Below are 21148 nucleotides of genomic sequence, written 5' to 3' on the forward strand. Positions count from 1 at the left end.
GGCTTTCGAGTTGCTTCTGTGAGTGAGTGGTGCGACGAGGCAAAAAAATATTTTCCGAATACATAATTGTACGTGCATTGCAACAGGTTATCGGATGAGGCCAATCAACAGTAGTAGTACACTATTTGTACTAGCTTCACATGCTTCATGCATCGTGCGGGTGTTTTTACTGTAGCCATATTGTACGTAACCAGCACCTCGAATCCTCGATACTAGTACTATATAGTAAGTAGTAGGAGTAGTAGGGTGGCATGGGCCAGAACAAGCATTCACGTCCAGGAGTACGACACACGCCACCAGCACGACTTCCATCTGACACAATATTTCTTAGAGTCCATGCTAGAGCAATCTCTTCAACCTCATCGTTTCTCTAACTCAGCCATCGCGTGGCGGGCGAGGTGGGGGTTTGCCGATAGTCGGTTTCCTCAACTACGGTTCCACTTGTAAGGCCAACTCCAACGCTCTATCAATATATGGATGTACTCTTCTTCCCAATACAAAAACTTGCATCCATTCTACTCCCTCCATTGCACAATACATGCCTTCTATTTGTCAAAATATATGTGTATCTAGACATGTTTTAGTATATAGGTACATCCATTTTTGGACAAATGGAAGTCAAGTATTTTGGAACGTAGGGAGTACACAATAAATTTTTTAAGTTAGCACAACTAGTCTAATCCGAGAGCACAACCGAAGATTTGGTCGGGTTCTTCCTCCTTTTGCCGACACGTGGGACATCCAGCATCCATGTCGTGTCATGAAAGAAAATAGAGTGGTAGTTGAAGCCACGAGATGTGCATCTTGGGTTAAACTGTAAATAGAATCTTACTACTCTTGAGTAACTCCAAAAGCGGCCACCGAAGATCTTTATTGGATTTGTTTTTCATCACCAGCACGTCGAGGTGAAAGATGTGCAGGTTCAGTAGGTCCTCTTGCGTTTTCACTGACATGTGGGGCCGCATGTGAGCAAACAGACGACGGCTCCACGTGTCCGCTGGCTGGCTGAGAAGAGAGATAGAGGAGGGCTGAGCATGGACTGCAGGAAATTTGTTCTATGTAACCAGCACCTTGATATTCGCGTGTGGTTGTTTCTAGAATAAAAAAAGGAGGTACCCCTACTTATGTACTCCCACTACGCCTAGCCTAAGGTTAGTAGGTGACCTTGCGATTGGCTCTTCGCCTCTTTCGGAAGTCGATGGTTCTACAGTAGTGCTTCTGGCAATCTGACGCCAAATGAACTGCTGCATGTCCACCGCTTGTAAGCAAAAGTTTCTCCTCGTGCTGCGAGCCACCGCGCACGCGTTGGCGAGGGAGAAGATGTAATCAAGCTTCTCGTCGTTCTGCGAGTTGATGGGACACATCAAAGTTATTTACTAGTAGTACGTACTCTCTCCAAAAAGGGCTGACCATGTCATTGCTACCATCCCGTGCTCCGTCGTTGAGTACGTGCACTATTCACATGCCATCGAGGAGAAAAAATATTGCGTAGGTGCCATCGAAGTGCATGACTCACTTACAAAAAAGGGTTTCCCCCTGCTCCCCCCCTGCACGACTCACTTACGCACTGCTTATCTGATTATATCCATTTTCTTGCATGACACATGCACCTTGATGCTAGATGTCTCGCGTGTTGGGAAAAGGATGAACAAATCTCACGTAAAAGAAAAGAGTTGAAGAGCATAGATTCCCGACGATCGAGGAGGAGCAAGGAACCTCGCGGTGGAGCGTCTGTAAGGAACCTTGCGCGTTTCCCCTTGTTTTTTGCTGCCTGCCCACCTATAAACAACTAAAAGAACATGAACTTTTCGCTAACCACTAGAAACGGTACATCAGGATGCTAAGTTGAAGATGTTTCATACTCCCTCCATTCCCAAATATAAGTCTTTTTTAGATATTTCAATAAGGGACTACATACGAAACAAAATGAGTGAATCTACACTCTAAAATACGTTTGCATACATCCGTATGTTGTAGTCTATATGAAATGGCTAGAAAGACTTATATTTAGGAACGAAGGGAGTAGTTTATATTGAATTATTGATAACCACGCAACAAGCCATGCATGTACAGGACGCATGCAGCCACACATGTACACAAGCCAACGCACTAACTCCATCCGATCCAACCCATGCACATACGCGCACAGCGTGGAGCACACAACGCACGTACACAAGACGTGCATGCACACACGCTCCGGCACAAAATGCACGTGAATAACACATGCATGCGCACACACTCGGCTGCATGGAGGCGTGCGCCATCCGCGGTGACGTCCGGTTTGTCGTGCTATGGCGAAGCTCGCATGCAACGGCGCATACGCATCTCTTGCAGCACCTCTTTGCTATCATTGGTCAAGTACTAGTCGGAAATGAAGACAACCGCAGCCTCGGCCTTAGAGCTAGCACCAATGGAAAAACACACACGTTGCATGCACACGAGCACATACGGAGTGCCCACGACATGGTGGTGGTGTGTCCCCAGTCGCCTCTACTCCTTTTGCACACATTGTCTATCAAGGCGGCTGCATACTAATGATGATGTGGGTGAGATCTTCTAGGACTCAGATGATGACGAGGAAAATTATGAGACACAAGGTGACGTACACCGTCAAGGTCCACGGTCAAGGGGGTTCTAGTAAGTGCTTAGATGTGCTTAGAGCAAGTACAATAGAGCTGAGTCAGCAGGCTATAAGGAATAAACTATAGTATATTTCTGCTTAGTTGGAGGAAAGAGAAGAGGAGAGAGAAGGTAAGCAGGCTCTTCGTGAAGAGCCAGCTCTAGCACACGCTCCTAGTCCTAGGCACTTTGTGAGAATGAAAGGTGGGCCACGAAACAAAAAAGTAGTAGTACACTCTTTTGATCTACTATTGTACATGTTGACTATAAGATGGGCTGTAGATGACATGGCACTGGCTTATAGCCAGCAGCTGGCTATACTATTAATGCTCTTTAGATGAGGTGCTAAGTGCATTAAATGGCTTAGTAACTCAAGTCTTCAATGCATAGGTGCTTAGTTTATTGGTGCCACATCATATTTTATGCCTACGTGGCAGGCTTAGCAGCTATACATGGTGGAGCACTGGGAGAGGCCAAGGCTGGTCATAGTGGGGAGTAACTTGTATTGTAACATATTACTATGTTACTCTAAATATCTCTATAAACCGGAAAGGAGGGAGTAGTAACATAGACTAGTGTCATATGCAGAGTATGGGAGCACATGATATTTCCCCGTTCGGACCGATCCCAACTTGGCTTCTCACCTTCTTGGCCCAACAAAAACCCCTCCCCCCTCCCGCGAGTGCTTCCTGCCCGGCGCCAGCTGAGCCCGCCGCTCCACATTGATGGCAAGTTAGGGCGACGCGACCTCTCACTGCTTCCGATGTTGAAGCGGCGCACCGACCGAGGGCACCGCCCGCTGCACAGCCGGCATTTCAGACTACACAGTGGATAGTAGCTTTTAGAGCAAGTACTATGATTAGATGACATAAGCAGGCTATAAGGATTTAAATATAGTATTTGTGCTTAGTTGAAGGAGAGAGAAGAGAAGCGGGTTGTAAATGTGTAGCCATTATTAATGATATTGTATTTATACTAAAGGGACTAGCGGACGCCTTAATTACTCCATTTTTTGAGACAAACCTTGGTGGGGCTATTATTGACTTTTTTGAGCTATTATTGACTTGGACGTGGGGTTTGGGGGCCAAAGGCCTACTATTATACTCACACGACCGACCTGACATGCTCTACCCTAGCCGCCGTTGTATCATATGGTTTCGCACAGTTCCAGATCTTAGCGCCGCCACGCAATTCTTCTCCAGCCCTCCTTCCGGCATGCACCGCGAGAAGGGACAGAAGTCCTCCGAACCCCGCCTTTCGTGATCCTGTATGGGAGAGGGGCGATTAGGTTTTTGGGGAGCACACTCCTGTGACTGCTGCCAGCGATGACTTCCTCAACGACAGCCTTCTTCCCCGACCTCGGTAACCTCTTCATCAACGACATGAGTGACAACATCAACCACATCGGTTCTGCTCCCGCTGTACAGTATGTGATTCTGTCCTCCTGGTTTAGTCCGCATCATTACTTTGATGTTTGCAATTGTGGTCATGATCTATTTACTGCTGATTCGGATTAAATCTCATACTAAATTGCTCATATATTCAACAATCCAATCCAAAAACCTGATCACAGGCAATTTACTTCGTGTGATTTTGCTGTGCTTTTGAAGCCGTCTACTTTTAAGGGGGTGCAATATAAAAGGTGGCGCACAAGAGCAGTATATTGGTTTCAGATCATGTACTGCTATGACGCCACTAAGGGTAAGCCTGAGGGAGATCTTAATCCTACACAGTAGGAAGCTTTTCAGAACATGGATACCCTCTTCAAAGCCGCCCTGCTGAGTGTTCTTGACGATTCCATTGTGGATTCATATATGTCATTTGAGAGCGGCAAAGACATGTGGGCTGTGCTCGAGGCCACGTTTGGGCCCTCAGGCGCTGGCAACGAGTTGTAGGTCATGGAGCAATTCTGTGACTACAAGATGACTGATGAGCGCTCTGTTGTTCAACAGACTCATGAGATACAGTCACTCTCTAAGGAACTTGAGTACTTTAAGTGTGTGTTGCCGGACAAATTTGTTGTTGGGACCATCATTGCCAAGCTTCCACCTTCGTGGAACGATTTTGCTACTTCTCTGAAAAACAAGAGACATGAGTTTTCTGTTTTGGATCTCATTAGCACTCTTGATTTTGAGGAGAAGGCGAGAGCAAAAGACACACGTGCTCAGGTCGCCGAGGGAGCTTCTAGTGCCCACATGGTACACGAGAAGAACTTCCAGCCCAACCAGCCCCAAAACAACAAGAAGAAATCTTAGGGAAAAGGCAAGTTTGATGCAAAGAACAAGCCGTCACATTCTACCAACTTCAATAAGAATTCTCATAACGGGTAGGGATACAAATCTCAATTTTTGTAGCACCACACAAAATTTATATGGCTGCATCTACCTGCTGTCAGCTAACCTCATGGTGCTCCAGGTATTCCTACATTCGTAACTAGGTACAATGACCACCGCAAGATGAAATTAGCTTATTCGTACGTTGACTTGCTAAATGCAGTGCGGAACGATCCTGTCATGTGTGGAGGAGCAAATAAGCAGTGCAGCCGAAGGTGGAAATCAACCAAGGACTTATGAAATTATATGTAATCTTCCTCAGGCAGGTCAGTATCCCCTTCGTCCAGATGATCATGTTTTGTCATGCCGAGCTATTGATATGTGCTACTGTCTTGCAACACCTTTTAAGTATACTGTTTTCCTATCTTTTCAGATTCAGGATAATGAATATGATATCAGGGGAACTGCACAATATGGACCCCATGTTGAGTCATCTCTATTGCCTCATGTGTTTGCTGCAAATGTGTCAGCATCAATTGCAAGATGAGGCAGCTAGCTAGCTGTGGAGTTGCCAACATGCTCAAAGTGCTCGCAACATTGAGAAGAAACAAGCATGCCTAAGAAATTAATGCGTGCGCAGGGAGGCCCTTTGCTCAGAGAAGCATCGATCGATTTTCTTTATTTCCACACCTTCTCACAGCTTTGTATATTGGTTATAGTATGGTGAATCATTGAGATGCATAGACATGCTGAACTTTTGTTCTTCTGAATGTTAGTTTAATGTGAGTGTCTGCATCCAGTACCGCATCCTCTAATTTGGTGGATGCACACAGAGAAAATAAATCTCCTTAATTTACTCCATAACCACCCTATTAAATAGGCCTAGTAACAAACCAGGCGCATGCAGTGGCCGGCGGGCACATGCATCCTGCATGCATGGTCAGTCAGCCAAGCCCATGCGCAGCATCATCCACTCCAGTTGCCCTGTCCTGGAGCGCTTGCTGATTGTTTTGGGAATAGAAATCGGTATCAGTTGTCTCCAAATAAAGTCGCCTCACCTTAAAAGCATTGGAATTTGTTTTAAAGGACAACATCTCATCATCGAAGATGCCCCTTCACTTGAAAGGTTGCTCCTTCATAATTGTTATACACCTTCAGAAATAATTGTCGTCTCTGCGCCCAAACTGGAGACCTTAGGTGTAATTCGTGACCCGTTTAATAATCACAAGGAGTTGGTGTTTGGCTCCTCACTTTTTCAGGTATCGTATATTATCAATCTACACATTTGTAATCATATGCTGCATTTTTCATTTGTGAGCATAAGTTTTATATCATCTTGGAGTACACTTTGGGTACTAATATTATGTTATATGCTCAATGAAGAGTTCGTCCATTGACAGCCTATCAATGCTGCTAGATTCTGTCAAGATCATATATATCAGAATGTATAGTTTTGATCTGGACATAATTATTGGCTTGCTACGATGCTTTCGATCTCTGGAGAATTTATACATAGAGGTGATGATTTCATACACATTGAAAGCCCGTATATATTGTACTAGAATTAACTCTTCAGCTGTCGTTCTTTCGACATACTCTTTTTTCAGACCTTAACTGTTTTCAATCTTCATGTCTACTTAGGGAGAACCACATGGAGAAAAACATATAACCAATCGTTGGCGTAATAAGCACAAGGATTTTCTTAGTTCTCATGACATTTGTTTGAGGACAATAACGATGGGACGATATGCATCCAACCAGGCAAACAGAAGCTTTGTCACATTCTTCCTGTTGAATGCGAGGATACTATTGTCCATGAGGCTTAATTTTTACATCAAGAGATTTCTCACAGACGAACATGTTGAATAGCAAAAAAAAAAGAAGTTTCAGGTGGACAAATGGGCTTCTAAACGTGCTCGGCTTATATTTACAATAAGTTGTAGACATCCTGAAATAAATGTTTTTTAACAGGATGTTGATTTTATGGATCAGACCGATCCATTTGTTTGTGACTGCAAAAAAGAGTGGTTGGGTTAGATGTTACTATCATGTTCAATCTGGGTTTTGTCTAAAAATTTGATGAACAATTAATCCTTGGGCTTTTTGTACCATTTGTATGCTTGACTTGCATGTTGTTGCCCTTGTACTCCCCTCTACCTGCCACTACACTGCCGCATCTTTCATGGCTGCCGTTCGTTCCCGACCGAGGCCTTGCCGTCGTTCTCCGCCTTGGTTAGCTCGCTGCGCCCGCCGCCGTCTGGTGTTGTCAACATGGTCAACAACCAAGAGGAATCAGGAGATGAATGTACATGGAGAGGCTGGCAGTAGGGACCCTCCAGGGTCATTGCATTTCCCAAGCAGGTGCCTCGTTATTACAAGCCAAAGAATACTTCCTCCTAATTGTTTGACAACTAGGTTCCACACCATTGCACAACGAGAAAATTACACAACAAGCGGATAACACCAGGGACCCAGCAGCTCGCCCAGTTGTTTTTCAGTTTCAGAGACGGAGCTCAACTGCACGCTGTGCGGGGGTTGTGGCCCGTCTAGCCCACGCTTACACTTTTATTAAGCACATGACGAGCCCAGTTGATATATTTTTTCTTTCTGAAATTGGCTAGCCCAGTTCTTTTTTTTTGGAGAATACCAAAACCGAGGCCTACTTGCTTTTCTCAGCCCTGCTGGGCTACAAATCTTTCAAGACGAGGAGGGATAAGAAATGGGCTTCCCCAGAAAACGGGCTATAAGTTGTAAGAAATGGGCTATAAAGTTTTAAACCAAAGCCAACCGGCAATTGCATTAAATATCATTTTTTCAGGATTTATCTACTCTCTACTCTTATAAAAACCAAAGCCAACTAGCAATTACATTAAAATATCATCTTTTCTCCCACAAGATAAACTACTCATACAAATGCATCTTCATGTTCCGTGCAACGAACGGGCATCTTGCTAGTTAAGATTCTAAGTTTCATTCATTTTTTGCAGAGAATTGTTTTTTGAATTTTATTTTGATATAATTTTTTTAAAACTATTTTTAACGTGACTCGAAATTTTGTGATTAAAAGAGTTCGGACCCCGCCGAAATATGCAAAATTTCGTTGAATTTTTTAGCAGGGCCCAGAATATATGGTCTGTAATGCACTAATGCTAATAAAAAGAATATGGGCTTCAAATATCCATAAGAATGAGCAAATGGGCTATAAATTATTGAAAATAATGGCTAATGGGTTGTATGCTGTTTTCCGCAGATTTGGAGGCTGACTTCTGGGCCTACTAGGTTGATGATGACGCTATCCTAAATTTTTTTTGACGTGTACGCAAGGCTTTGTCAACTTAGTCAACACACAGTAGTGACTATTGGATGTCCATCCAACGGCCGCCGTGCTTCTTCAATCTCTGATCTTCCTGCTCCAGGTGCCCAAACCAGCGCCGGCGGGACTGCCTGCTCCCTCCTCCCGTGGCTGGTTGTGCTGCCGCCAGGCCATCCCTCTAACCACCCACACATCCTGTTATTTTCCGGCGACGTCAGCCTCACCCCAAAGCCGACCAGTCAGCGCTCGTTCTCCCCTCAGCGTGGGCATCCGTTGCGGTGGCTTCGCCGGCTCGGGTGGTTCTCTTCCTGGGCCTCGCCCTCGTCCATCATGTTTGTGCTCTCGCCGCGGCGAGGTCAACATGGTCAACAAACAACAGCCATCCGAAGAGGCCGACAGTAGGGGCCCACACAGGAAAATGCCTCCTTATTACGCGCAAAATAATGATTCCTCAACCTGATAGCTGGGACCCACTGGAAGGGTCTCTGTATTTCACGAAAAAAACGTCCCCCCGTTGTCAGCTCGGACCCACCGGAAATGCCTCCTTATTACGCACAAAAAAATGAATACTCCCCCTGCTAGCTGGGACTCACCTTGGTGGGAGGCTGACTTGTGGGCCTACTAAGTTTACGGGGATGGAGGGCTTTGTCAACTTAGTCAATATGACGACTCTAGCTCCAGTGACCGTACAATGTCCATCCAATGGCCGTAGTGCTTCTTCAACCTCTGGTCTTCGTGCTCCAGCCGCCCAAAGCAGCGCCGGTCGTGCCGTGTGCTCCTGCCTCCCATGGCCGGCTGTGATGCCGCGGAGGCCTCACCGCCCCCTACTACTCCCACCGCTGGCCAGGCCATCCCTCTACTAACCCACACCCCCTATTATTCTGGGGCGACGGCAGCCTCACCCTCGTACTCCTATTCGCGTGGGCATCCACTGTTGCGTCTTCCCCGGCTCCGCGTCGTCCCCTTTCTAGGCCTCGCCGTCGTCCACCGCCGTGGTGCTCTCAGCGCGGCGTGGTCAATGTGGTCAATGATCGACTTCCATCGGAAGAGTACTGTGCGTGGAGAGGCTGGCAGCTGGGTCCATGGTGGCCGCAAGGAAGTGCCTCCTTATTACGCGCAAAATAATTATTCCTCCACCTGACAGCGGGGACCCACCGGACAGGCCACCGTATTTTGCGAAAAAAACATTTCCCTCTGTCTGCTGGGACCCACCAGCTACATCTTCGCACGCAAGGAAGTGCGTCCAAAAAACGATTCACCCCCCTGACTGCTGGGACCCACCAGCTACATCTTCGCACGCAAGGAAGTGCGTCCGGGCAAAAAAAACGATTCGCCCCCCTGACTGCTGGGACCCACCAGCTACATCTTCACACGCAAGGAAGTGCGTGACAGTCGGGACCCACCTGGTCGAAGCGTACGGAGCGTTGTCATTCTGGTCGCGAACGTGTACGTACATATATACTGGTCGATGTAGAGGCACACACGTGTCGTAGTAGAGGCGCGTACGTGTCGTAGTACAGGCGCGCACGTAGCATGTACACGTACGTACAGCGGCCAGAGTGTAAGAAAGAAAATACGGCCACGTACGTACATACGGGCGGGGTCTCGAACGCCTACTCGTGCATACGTACGGCCAGGGCTCGTGTACATGGCTTGGTCGGAACGGAGCAACAGCGTCGTCGTCTTGTTCATGGGGAGGCAACGGAATGCGTCGTGTTCATGGGGAGGCAACGGAATGCGTCATGTTCATCGGGAGGCAACGGAACGTGGGGGGAGCCAACCGGCTGGGTCGGAACAGAATGCGTGGTCGTGTTCATCGGGAGGGCTTGGACGGAATAGGCGATGGAAACGAGGCCTGGCGTACCGCACAACGAAGGAAACGGACCTCCTACGTTCGGAACAGGGTCCTGTTGATCGGGAGGGGTGTGGCGTACTGTAAAACGGAGGAAACGGACCTCCTACGGTCGAAACGGGGGTCCTGTTGATCGGGAGGGGTGTGGCGTACCGCAAAACGGACGAAACGGACTTGTGTTGGAGCGCTACGGTCGAAACGGGGGTCCTGTTGATCGGGAGGGGTGTGGCGTACCGCAAAACGGACGAAACGGACTTGTGTTGGAGCGCTACGGTCGAAACGGGGGTCCTGTTCATCGGGAGGGGTGTGGCGTACCGCAAAACGGGACTCCACGAGATACTGTTCATCTCCACCGTCGATGTCCTCTAGCCTCCACGGGCTACCATAGACCTCCTCTGGCCTCCACGAGTTCCTATTCATCTAGCCTCCACCGCGCGCTACTCCACCAGCTCCTGTTCAACCACCCCTCCACCGTCTACTATTCATCCAGCCCTCCACACCACGGGGTCCTGTTCAACCACCCCTCCACGGCCACCCCTCCACCGTTTACTGTTCATCCAGCCCTCCACACCACGGGGTCCTATTCATCCAGAGGCAACGCCACCGCTCACTGTTCATCCAACCCCCCTCGCAATGCTCACTGTTCATCCAATCGATCGGCTTCAGTTAGCAGCAGTAGCGAAGGAATTGCTCGATCGGTTCAGTTAACAGCCATCGATCGATCGCTCGGGTTCAGTAATGCGTAGTCTGCAGTGCAATCGCCCGGGTTCAGTTAGAGCCCAACGCCTCGCTCGGGTTCAGTTAGAGCCAACGCCTCGCACACACGCGCGTACGTGTACGAGAGAAACGCGCATCGCTCGGCCCCCGACCTCCCACCGTAACCGGCAACTCCCCGAAATTTTCCTCCCCCTCGCATCTACCACGGTTTTTTCTGTCATGGACGGCCTAAAGAATGTCATGCAGCTGCGTCTTGGGCCCGCCCAGGACGAAAATCCCATTTTCTGTCATGATTTTTTGTCATAGAAGTAGGAGCCCACCACATCTATGATGATACCCGGTTTTGTCACAATTATCGTCATAGAAGTGTCATATGTATGACAGAAAAAAGTTTCGTTCGGCCAAAAATGTCACGGATGTGTCTTTTTTTGTAATGCATGCAAGCATTGACTAGGACATTCATTGTAGGGAACATCACCTTCATCAAACTTTATAAGAGAATTTACCTCTACCACCTATGGTGGTGTGTCAAGACCATGTATTTCTTCAAAAGGTGGTGAATTCTTAACATCTTCAGCTTTAATACCTTTTTCCTTCATACATTTCTTTGCTTCTTGCATATCTTCATGACTGAGAAATAAAATACCCCTCTTCTTTGGAGTGGGTTTAGGTGGTGGTTCAGGAAGTGTCCAGTCATTATCATTCTTCAATATATTATTCAATAATTCCTCATCTTTTTCAATAGTTCATTCCCTAAAAACACAACCAGCACAACTATCTAGGTGGTCCCTAGAAGCATTGGTTAGCACATTATAGAAGATATCAAGTATTTCATTTTTCGTAAGAGGATTATTAGGTAAAGCATTAAGTAATTGCAGAAGCCTCCCACAAGCTTGTGGGAGGCTCTCTTCTTTGGTTTGCACAAAGTTAAATATTTCATGTAAGGCAGCTTGTTTCTTATGAGCAGGAAAATATTTTTCAGAGAAGTAATAAATCATATCCCGGGGACTACGCACACAACCAGGAGCAAGAGTATTATACCATATCTTAGCATCACCTTTTAACGAGAAAGGAAATAACTTAATAATATAATAATAGCATTTTTTCCTCATGAGAAAATAGGGTGGCTATATCATTTAATTTAGTAAGATGTGCCATAACTGTTTTAGTTTCATAGCCATGGAAAGGATCAGATTCAACCAAAGTAATTAACTCAAGATCGACATAGAATTCATAATCTTTATCAGTAATTAAGATAGGTGAAGTAGCAAACTTAGGGTCATATTAAATTCTAGCATTCAAAGATTTTTCTTTCAACTTGCATAGTAATTTCTTAAGATCATCTCTATCCTTACAAGAAGGAAAGTCGCTAGCTACCTCTCGATCCATAACATAACCTTTAGGTATCTTAGGCAATTCATATCTAGGAGATCTAGGTCGAATAAGTGTTTCATAATTTTCAGTTTCAATAACTTCATCAGTTTCAGTAATTTCATCAGTTTCAGCATTCTTAATTTCTTTAGCTCTAGGAAATTGTTCATCAAGAAATTCACCTAGTGGCACAGTCTTATCAAGCAAAGTACTAGCATCATCAATAGCATCATTCATAGCAGAAGTATCATCATCAATTACTTGGGAAATATCAGGATTAATAGCAGGTGGTGGTGTTGCAAGCTTACTTAAAACAGAAGGTGAATCAAGTGCAGAGCTAGGTAACGGTTCCTTACCTCCCCTCATCTTAGAGGGAACGATCTTGGGTCTATCATCCTTAAGATTCTTCATAGTGATCGACAGATATAAATCCCAAGTTGTAGGATAGAAAGTATGTCTAGAGGGGGTGATTAATTAGACTACTTGACCAAATAAAAATCTATCATTTCCCATTTTTAGCCGTGGGCAGATTTTAGCAACTAACACAAGTCAAGCAATCAACCTACACATGCAATTCTAAGGGTCTAGCAGCGGAAAGTAGAACATTTCATATGAAGGTAAAGGTAAGGGTTTGGAGAGTGCAAACGCAATGAAGACACAAATATTTTTGGCGTGGTTACGATAGGTGGTGCTATCGTACATCCATGTTGATGGACACTTCAACCCACGAAGGGTTACAATTGCGCTAGTCCACAAAGGGCTCCACCCAAGAAGGGTCCACGAAGAAGCAACCTTGTCTATCCCACCATGGCCATCACCCATGAAGGACGTGCCTCACTCAGGTAGATCTTCACGAAGTAGGCGATCTCCTTGCCCTTACAAACTTCTTGGTTCAACTCCATAACTTGACGGAGGCTCCCAATCGACACCCAACCAATCTAGGAGACACCACTCTCCAAAAGGTAGATGATGTGTTGACAATGAACTCCTTGCTCTTGTGCTTCAAATGATAGTATCCCCAACACTCAACTCTCTCACATGGATTTGGATATGGTGGAAAGATGATTTGAATGGAAAGCAACTTGGGGAAGGCTAGAAATCAAGAATCTTGTGGTAGGATTGGAATATCTTGATCTCAACACATGAGTAGGTGGTTCTCTCTCAGAAAATGTATGCTGGAAGTGTAGGCACATTCTGATGTCTCTCTCAAAAATGGAGAAGGGGGTGGAGGGGTATAAATAGCCTCCACACAAAATCCAACCATTACACACATTTGACCCAACTCGGTCAGACCAAATAGATGAACTCGGTGAGAAAAATTTAGTTCAAAATGTGAAGGTTAGGAATCTCGGTCGGACCGAATGGCAAGGTTGTCAGAATCGCGATTTTGATAAGATCAGAGCTTCGATGGTAGGATTGCAAATTGTAGAATCTTCACTATCGGGACCATCGAAATGTAGATTCTAAGAACTAAAATGTAGAATCATAGGGGTTAGTTTGGATCGTAAAGTCGTAGGATCGTATAATAGAATCACAATTCTGACAACCTCGACTGTTACAACTCGGTGGGACCGATGTGCTAGGGCTTAGGGCAAACCTCATCTCAGTGGCGTCGATTGCATCAACTCGGTGAGACCAAAGTGAAGCAATAGGGCAACAAAGAATTGGCAAGGTCATCTCGGTAACACCGAGATCCATATCAGTGTGAGTGAATTGTTAGGGTTTCTGGCCGTGGCTATGTCATATGAACTCGGTGGCTCCGGATAGGATGAGTCGGTGGGGCCAAGTTAGAGTTTAGGGTTTTGACATATCTGAAATGAGAAAGTGGTTGAGGGTATTTGGAGCAATATCACTAAGCATTTGAGCAAGCAAACCATTAAGCAATACCTCATCCCCTTTTAATAGTATTGGCTTTCCTAAGGACTCAATGAGATCTTGGATCACTAAAACAAAGATGAAAGTCTTGAGCTTTTGCCAATATGTGTCCTTAATATTTTCAGGGGTCCACATTCCTAGTCCATGCCAGGCTATTCATTGAACTTCCTGAAATATTTATCTTGAATGGGTGTTAGTTCAATGAGCTATATGTTGTTATGAATTACCAAAACCACCCGGGGATTAGTTTCACTTTCAGTCTCCCCCTTTTTGGTAATTGATGACAACATATACATCAAAGCTTCGACAAATGATAATATGAATGAAATACATCGACGCTTTGAAAAGTATGTGATAAGCAAGATCTCCCCCTAAATTTGTGCATTATTTAAAATTTGCGTTTGAATGCAAATGCACAATTGATTAGGATCATAGGTCACTCTTCAATGTCACATACATCTTGGTGGAGTTCCCAAAATGACAAGAGTTAAATAACATGCACTCATCACCAAAGATACTAGTGATTGATCATACAGAAACATTCATAGAGAAAGTCAAGCAAACACACATTAATCGTAGTATGATCAAACACATGATCACACAAGGTATCTCACGAGCATAACACAAAAGTAGCATCAAGTAGCAACAACCAACCAAATTAGCAAGTAGCAAAGCAAACGAAAAACCAACAAAATCAAGAAACTCTCTCTCTCTCTTAGCCTATGATCTATACACTTTCTCCACCTTTAGCAACAAGTTACCAAAAAGTTTGAAAACGTATAGTGCTATACGGCACTCCAGGCACGATCTCTGGGAGCTCCTAAAGGGTTCTTATGGCTTGTAGCTCTGGTGTGCATAGACGGCGTTGAGAGGAGTCCATCTGCAAATGCTTCAGCTGATGTTTATGGAGCTGGGGGAGTAGATACTGGAGGAGCAACAGTGGCTGTGGTAGCAGGAGCAGAATGAGCGGGCCTCAAGTCTGCAACTGGCTCCGCAAGAGACCTCTGTGCCCTTGGCACTTTCTGGAATCTATCTGTAGTAGTTCTGGCATCATTGTCCTTAGCATCATCTCTCAGCTTCTCAACAATAGTCTGAATCTTAGTGACCTTCACATCAAGGTTGTACATTTTATCCTCAACAATCATTTCTAAGCTCTCCTGATTCTTAGTCAAGTTGGCCAAACTCTTCTCAATCCTCAGGGTAGCTTCTAGCAGATATGTGAGCTGATCTTGTTTAGGGCTTGTTCTAAAACATGCTAGCTTCAGCGAAACTTCTCGTATCCAGCTTCTACCCCGACTTCTCGCTTCAGGTGGCGCTACGCAAACCGTTCCAGAGGCTAGGTAGCTTCTCCTAGCGCGTGGGTGAGTTGGCAGCCAGCTGGTGCATTGAATCCCAGCTTCTTGCCACCTTGAGATGGGTGGAAGCAGCCCATTTCGAGCTAAACTGCACATAGGCTTGGGTGTCAATGGCGTTGGGGCCAGCTCCTCCGAGCCATGGGGTCGTAGCTCCTTGCACCGGGTGCGACGAACGGCGACAATAATGGGATCTAGCGGGAAATAGACTGGGGCGACCAGATCTGTAGTCGGAGTCAATGATTTTGCCGGTGACGGGGGCTGCCGGGTGTGGCGGCGGCAACGACAGTGGTATGCTACAGAGGAGAAACGAGGAGGAGGGAGTTGTGGGCGAGCGGGTTGACCTGCGGGATCGAGCGAGGGGGAGTTGAGCAAAACATTTTCTTTGGCGGTGGCAGATCGACCGTAAATAACGAGCAGCTTCAGATTCACAAAAACGGGAAGCTAGGAATCGGTCGCTTCGAAAAAATGAACTACAGCCCATCGTGGCTTCCTGCATTTCAGCTTCGCGAAGCTAATCCGTTCGGGCTGGCTTCGGGTAGAATTTTTTAGAAGTATGTAGTGGGAGGAGATCAGAACATGCCCTTAGTCTTGAGATTCACAATAGATGCATCTAGAGCACTTGCTACCTTTGCTGCTTTTGCAGCCTTTGCCTTCTCAGTTTTCTCCTGGGCCTCAACAGAAGTAGGATGTGCAACATCCATGACAACTTCATTGTCCTCAAAATCTGACCTAAGAGGTAAATGCTCTTTGTCAAGTAGATATGTCCCAGTTCCAACCTTGGAATTGATTAGCATCTGAATATGTGGAGCATACCCGCATGACCTCTTTTAGTCAGCAGCTGTCCTCTTGACTGTCTCAACTATCAAATTCATGACCATGAACTTTTGGGAAATATCAAACAGGTGCAGCAGGTTGATGGAGTGACCATGTATCATCCTATGATCTCCAGACTTAGGCAAGAGGGTATGCCTTAGTATGGTGTTTATGGTGGTCAGTCCAGCTAGTAGATAGTATATGGAGCCAAACTTGTGAGTATCCAATGCAGCCTCGGGAATGGGCTTGTACATTGGAGCCATAGAGTTGTGATCCTTCCTAGGTTTGCCATATACATCAAGATCATCTTCTTCTTCCTTTGGAGCATTGATGAGCTCAGCCCACTCAGAGATTGATGACTGGTACCTAGTGCCCTCAGTCATCCACACTATCTTCCCATCTAGATAGAAGTGTGCAGTGGAGTAAAATTGCATCAAGATGTCACCGTTCCACTTGGTGAGCTCTTGACCAAAAAAACCATCAAGTCCGTCCTGAAGCTCTCATGGACGTGGGGGAAGTGATCCTCATTTTCATCAATATACTTCCAGTCAACCCACTTCATGTCACACACAATGGGCTTCTTGTCAAGCAATACTGTCTCATAGAAGTCCTGTTGTTCTCTGGTGTGAAAACAGTAATCAACAACAGTCCTCCTCCTTGTGGCATATGGATTTGTCTTCCTCCAAAATCTCATACCTGCATCTTTTCTCAGTTTCATGCTCTCGGCCGCTGGATGATCATCATTATGGTCTGGAATCTTTGGCTTCCATTTCCTGAGCACTAGTGGCTCATCATCTTCTTGAACCTCTAGCACTGGGGCCTTGTTCTTTTCTGCAATAGGAATGTTCCTAGTGGATCTCTTGGGATCTGAAGTCTTGGGTGCAGTAGCTGGAGATTATGTCTTGGGCTTGGAGGGAGCAGCACCAGTCTTAATGGCATCTTCCATCAATTTCTGAGACTTGGCAGGTAGTGCTTCAGCTTCCTTCTCCTCATCAGCATCATCATCCCTCGTCATGGATGGTCTGCCAATGACTTTGGCAATAGTCTTCTTGACTCTCCCTTTCCTTTGATCTGTTCTAACTATCACTAGCTTTATACATCACTGCAAACTAACCCCTGTGAATAGATGGATAAGGGTAGAGAGGATTAGCATCACAAAAAGACAACTTATTTTTGCAAAAATTGAGATAAAATCTGAATTTTATTTTTCTACAGAAAGCATTTCGGAGCTACCGTAATGATAATCTCGGTGACATCGAAGCACCTAACAGAGTCTAAACATGCAGTATCGGTCAGACCGAATTGCAGCTCGGTGACCCCGAGAAGCTAGGTGAGGGAGTCCCGGACTAGGGGGTGTCCGGATAGCCGAACTATCATTATCAGCCGAACTCCAAGACTATGAAGATACAAGATTGAAGACTTTGTCCCGTGTCCGGATGGGACTTTCCTTGGCGTGGAAGGCAAGCTTGGCGATACGGATATGTAGATCTCCTACCATTGTAACCGACTTTGTGTAACCCTAGCCCTCTCCGGTGTCTATACAAACCGGATGGCTTTAGTCCGTAGGACGAGAACAACAATCATACCATAGGCTAGCTTCTAGGGTTTAGCCTCCTTGATCTCGTGGTAGATCTACTCTTGTAACACACATCATCAATATTAATCAAGCAGGACGTAGGGTTTTACCTCCATCAAGAGGGCCCGTACCTGGGTAAAACATCGTGTCCCTTGTCTCCTGTTACCATCCGCCTAGACGCACAGTTCAGGACCCCCTACCCGAGATCCGCCGGGTTTGACACCGACATTGGTGCTTTCATTGAGAGTTCCTCTGTGTCGTCACTGATAGGCTCGATGGCTTCTTCGATCATCATCAACAATGCAGTCCTGGGTGAGACCTTCCTCCCTGGACATATCTTCGTATTCGACGGCTTTGCACTGCGGGCCAATTCGCTCTGCAGCCCCTGGCCGTCAGGTCAGATTTGGAAGTTTGAACTTCACGGCGGACATCCGCGGGGACTTGATCCTCGATGGATTCGAGCCACAGCCGAGCGTGCCGCACTGTCACGGCAAGCATGATTTCGCTCTGCAGCCGGACAGTACCCTAGAGGCCACACTCGAGCCCGCTCCGATCTTCAATTCGGAGCCGGCTGCGCAGGTCGAGGACGGATGGCTAGACACCGCCTCGGGGGATGCAACCTCTACAGTGATAAAGCCGAACACTGACCTTGTCCCTCATGAAGCTCGTGACTCCGAGGAGCCGGACTCCTTGCCGGACTCCGAACCTCCCGTGCCCCCTCCGATCGAATCCGATTGGGCGCCGATCATGGAGTTCACCGCGGCGGACATCTTTCAACACTCACCTTTTGGCGACATCTTGAGGTCGCTAAAGTATCTCCCGTTATCAGGAGAGTCCTAGCTGAACTGCGGCCAGGACGGTTGGGATGCGGACGACGAAGAAATTCAAAGCCCACCCACCACCCACTTGGTAGCCACTGTCGATGATCTAACCGACATGCTAGACTACGACTCCAAAGACATCGATGGTATGGACGACGATGCCGGAGACGACCAAGAACCAGCGCCTACCGGGCACTGGAAAGCCACCTCATCATATGACATATACATGGTGGATATCCCAAAGGATGGGAATGGCGAAGGGGCAGCAGAGGATGACCCCTCCAAGAAACAGCCCAAGCGCCGGCGTCAGCGGCGCCGCTCAAAATCCCGCCACAGCAAGAAGGAAGATTCCGGCACCGGAGATAATAATACACCGGACAGTGCCGAAGATAACCCACTCCAGCAAGATCCAGCGCAGGAGGACGGAGACGCCAGCCCTCATGAGAGAGCGGCAGAAGAAGAGGTAGAGGATTACATGACTCCCTCCGGAGACGAGGCAAGCCTCGACGATGATGAATTCGTAGTGCCTGAGGATCCCGTCGAACAAGAGCGTTTTAAACGCAGGCTTATGGCCACGGCGAACAGCCTCAAGAAAAAGCAGCAATAGCTTAGAGCTGATGAAGATCTGCTAGCCGACAGATGGACTGAAGTCCTCGCAGCCGAAGAGCATGAGCTCGAATTCCCCTCCAAAAGCTACCCTAAACGCAAGCTGCTCCCCCGATTAGAGGAGGAGGCGTATGAACCCGCATCACCAGGAGACAATACGGCTGACCGACCACCCCGTGGTCGCGACAGAGAGGCCTCTAGGCCCTTCACTAAACCCGTACCCCGGCATCGCTCGAAAAGCACAAGGCCACAGGGGAATGCTCCGGACTTGCGAGATATATTGGAGGATAGGGCAAGACAATCAAGATCGATCTATGGATTGCGTGAGCGCCCCATGATACAGGACGACAACCGTCGCGCCGGACACAGTAAGTCCGGCCGGGCCGAACAAAATAGACAAAGCCCTTTTGAGCTCCGTCGTGATATCGCCCAGTACAGAGGCGCCGCACACCCACTATGCTTCACAGACGAAGAAATGGATCATCAAATCCCCAAAGGGTTTAAACTCGTGAATATTGAATCTTACGATGGCACAATAGACCCCGCGGTTTGGATCGAAGACTATCTCCTTCACATCCACATGGCCCGCGGTGACGATCTTCACGCCATCAAATATCTCCCCCTCAAGCTTAAAGGACCAGCCCGGCATTGGCTTAACAGCTTGCCAGCAGAGTCAATTGGGAGTTGGGAAGACCTGGAAGCCGCATTCCTCGATAACTTCCAAGGCACGTATGTCCGACCACCATACGCTGATGAGCTAAGCCACATAATTCAGCAGCCAGACGAATCAGCCAGACAATTTTGGATACGGTTCTTAACCAAGAAAAACCAAATCGTCGACTGTCCGGAGGCGGAGGCCCTTGCAGCCTTCAAGCATAATATCCGCGACGAGTGGCTTGCCCGGCACCTGGGACAGGAAAAGCCGAAATCCATGGCAGCCCTCACATCACTCATGACCTGCTTCTGCGCGGGTGAGGACAGCTGGCTAGCACGCAGCAACAACCTCAGCAAAAATTCTGGCAGTCCGGATATCAAGGACCGTAATGGCAGGTCGCGTCGTAACAAAAACAAACGCCGCATTAACGACGACAATAGTGAGGATACGACAGTCAATGCCGGATTCAGAGGCTCTAAACCCGGTCAGCGGAAAAAGCCATTCAAAAGAACTACCCCGGGTCCGTCCAATTTGGACCGAATACTCGACCGCTTGTGCTAGATACACAGCGCCCCCGAAAAGCCAGCTAATCACACCAACAGGGACTGTTGGGTATTCAAACAGACAGGCAAGTTAATTGCCGAAAACAATGACAAGGGGCTGCACAGCGATGACGAGGAAGAGACCCGACCGCCGAACAATAGAGGACAGAAGGGTTTCCCCCCACAGGTGCAAACGGTGAACATGATCTACGCAACGCACATACCCAAAAGGGAGCAGAAGCGTGCACTAAGGGACGTATACGCGATGGAGCCAGTTGCCCCGAAGTTCAATCCATGGTCCTCCTACCCGATCACTTTTGACCGGAGGGACCACCCCACCAGCATCCGCCATGGTGGATTCACCGCATTGGTCCTAGACCCAATCGTCGATGGATTTCACCTCACCAGAGTCCTGATGGACGGCGGAAGCAGCCTGAACCTGCTTTATCAGGACACAGTGCACAAAATGGGCATAGACCCCTCAAGGATCAAACCTACCAAGACGACCTTTAAAGGCGTCATACCAGGTGTAGAAGCCAATTGTACAAGCTCAGTTACACTGGAAGTGGTCTTCGGATCCCCGGATAACTTCCGAAGCGAGGAGTTAATCTTCGACATAGTTCCGTTCCGCAACGGCTATCATGCTCTGCTTGGACGTACCGCATTCGCAAAGTTCAACGCGGTGTCGCACTACGCATACCTCAAGCTCAAGATGCCAGGCCCTCGAGGGGTCATCACGGTCAACAGAAACACTGAACGC

The sequence above is a fragment of the Triticum dicoccoides genome, chromosome 2B, assembly GCF_002162155.2.
Source record: "Triticum dicoccoides isolate Atlit2015 ecotype Zavitan chromosome 2B, WEW_v2.0, whole genome shotgun sequence".
NCBI classification, from domain to species: domain Eukaryota; kingdom Viridiplantae; phylum Streptophyta; class Magnoliopsida; order Poales; family Poaceae; genus Triticum; species Triticum dicoccoides.